The sequence below is a fragment of the Octodon degus genome, unplaced genomic scaffold (genome assembly GCF_000260255.1).
Source record: "Octodon degus isolate 3935 unplaced genomic scaffold, OctDeg1.0 scaffold00335, whole genome shotgun sequence".
NCBI classification, from domain to species: domain Eukaryota; kingdom Metazoa; phylum Chordata; class Mammalia; order Rodentia; family Octodontidae; genus Octodon; species Octodon degus.
The window spans coordinates 18,717-21,248 of record NW_004524911.1 but is presented as its reverse complement, the minus strand read 5'-3'; the positions used below and the strand labels follow the sequence as shown (position 1 = coordinate 21,248).

At 43.5% G+C, this 2,532-nt stretch overlaps 1 pseudogene; it reads right to left on the bottom strand.

Annotated features, from left to right (window-relative positions):
- Nucleotides 1-1,646: 1,646 nt before the first annotated feature.
- The window catches only part of LOC101579699, a 1,933-nt pseudogene continuing 1,047 nt past the window's right edge, over nucleotides 1,647-2,532 (bottom strand).

Sequence of the window (2,532 nt, the reverse complement as noted above, 5' to 3'; positions counted from 1 at the left end):
CTCTCCGCACACTCACCGGACCTGGGCTAGTACTGGGTCTGGGGGCTCCCGGAAGTTGGCCTCTTCTCTATTTTTTTAATCAATTTTTTCTTTCGAAGCAGTTAGAAATTGTTTTACTGCAATATTTTTTTCAGATTGTGTTTCCTCCCTATCTTTCTGTGGTTACTTCTTTACTTCATCTGGTATGAGTTCTGAGAATTCTGTTTTTATTTCAGAAAAGAATTGTGCTCTGATTTCCTGTGTATCTTTCTGCTGTTGCTTATTTACTATCGACGCTCTTGATTCATGCATTTGAGCCGAGCTAGTGTCCTCCACGTTTGTTCTGGGTGGGCACTGGGTTTCTTCCATATGTTTCTCCATTTGATTCTTTAGTGCAGATGTTATTAATTCAGGAATTTGTTTTTTTATTTCCAATCTGAGGTCCTCTATATCTTTCTGCAGCTGTTTTTTTATTTCAGAAGCCGTTGATTCATTGCTTTCAGCTCTGTGGTTTCCAATTTGTTTTGTGTTAGTGTCCTCTGCAGTTGTTACAGGTGGGCTTGGGTTCTGAGGTTGCATGTTGTTTTTCTCGTCATTTTGTGTAGCACTGTATTCTGACCTTTGTTGTAGATCTTTGCTGAAGTTATAACCTTTGCTTGTACTGAAGTTCATGTGCAGCTCTATAAAATTTGGAGTTATCCAGCTGTGTTTTGCCTCGTTCTGTCTGCTGTGCTCAGCTCTTTCCCGCTGCTGCCCTTGAAGTTGAACCTGTTGTGTCCCTGTGGTAAGATGTTGTTCTCCTGGACCAGCTGGGAGGATCTATCCTCTACACTCTCTGCAGGGATTGCAGCTGCAGGGTTACACCCCTGGCGCATATCCGTGGCCTGAGCTGTGCCTGGAAGGGGCAAGGTTAAGTAGGGGGAAGAGGAAGCCCTCCCATACTCTCACTGGATCTGGGGGTTCCTGTTATGGGGCAGAAATTCCTAGTTGGTCGGTGGCGGTGTGGGGGAGGTACTGCGGAGTGGTGGGGGTTGGTCCAAGGGGGTGGGAGTGGGTCTGGCCCTCGCTGCGCCTTTGCTGGGACTAGTCCCACCGGCGCAGGGTAGCAGGAAGCTCTCCACACTGTCACCGGACCTGGGCTAGGACTGGGTCTGGGCTTGACTGAAGTGTTGAAACTTGTTTTCTAGTCCTAGATGTCCCCTATTACCAGATACAATGGAGGGATTCTCTTCACTTCTGAGAGCCCACTTCCTTGGTCTACAGCTGGCAGCTGCTACTTAACTGCCACCTAGAAATCAAGTGGACAGTCCGTGACTTCAGATTCTGAAAGTCTGGAGAAAGAGGGAATCCGGGCTAAATAACTTTTAAATCCTGTGTTTCAGAGTTATATTCTTTGATATGAAAAGGATTGTATTCATATTCTGTGTCTTGAGGTTAACATAACAAATAGTTCCAAATGACCGCGAAAGAAGATTATTAAAGTTTCCTATGTGAATACTGGTTAAAAATTTCTTTAAATGAGAAGCAGTTTTTATGTATTCGTTAAGAAGTGAGTTAACTGTAGAAGAAAGCTCTTTAGCATTATGAAATCTTGTATTTACCAATGTTTTCTTTTCTCAGCAGTTCTTTTAACTTTTGGAATCTTGAAGTGACTCATCTGAAGTATTTCATGCACTCAGCTATTTTGCGTGATGTCTGATGTGACAGTGAAGTAGTAACTGTGATCATACACCTCTTGTGATCTAAAAACAATAGCAATTTTCTTTCTGTACAAGCAGAGATGAAATTATCTGGGAGCATCTGTCCATCTGAGTGGAACTGGTCATCCTTTCCTTGCTCAATCAGTGTATCCAGCTGAGAGCCTGGATAAGACTTCACAAAATGAGTTGCCTCATAAGTCTTCCATTTACTTTGATCTGTTCCCAAATATCCAATATGGCTCCTTTGTCCCAAGGATAGAGTACTGGATTGCAAATTGGAGCAAATGGTTACGCAGATATTTATGTTCCAGGGCTTTCCAAAGCACAAATCAGAGCTCCATGGCCTCCCATGGAGTTGCGAAAACTGCATATCATTTTGGGGTCCACTGGAAAATTGGCATTTATGATTTGGGGAAGCTCTTCTGTTACATAAGAGTATATTCTGTAATTAGTTTTCCAAGAATCTTAAGCAGCATTCATACAAATCCCCACTCCAGCGCTAAAGCCCAGCTATCATCTTCACCTTTAATTTTGCATGCACAAAGGCTGGTATCTGGAGCGATGACAAGGCCATGTTATGTGGCAGCTGGATGATAACCAGATTTTGATTAAATTTTTTTTTATCTATGCAAGTTAAGCCCGACATTCAACCAAGGGCAGGGCACTTTCCACTTTCTGCCTTGATGGAAGTAGACAGCAAATATCATTATACACTTTAATTGCTAGTGTGACCTCAGCCTTCGGTTCCAGGGACAGCCCATCCTTCCAGGCTCCCAAATCATCCCCACAGCCCTTTCCCTGGCAATACACAACCTCCTCTTCCAACCTCAATCCTGGGACTGCACCTCACAAA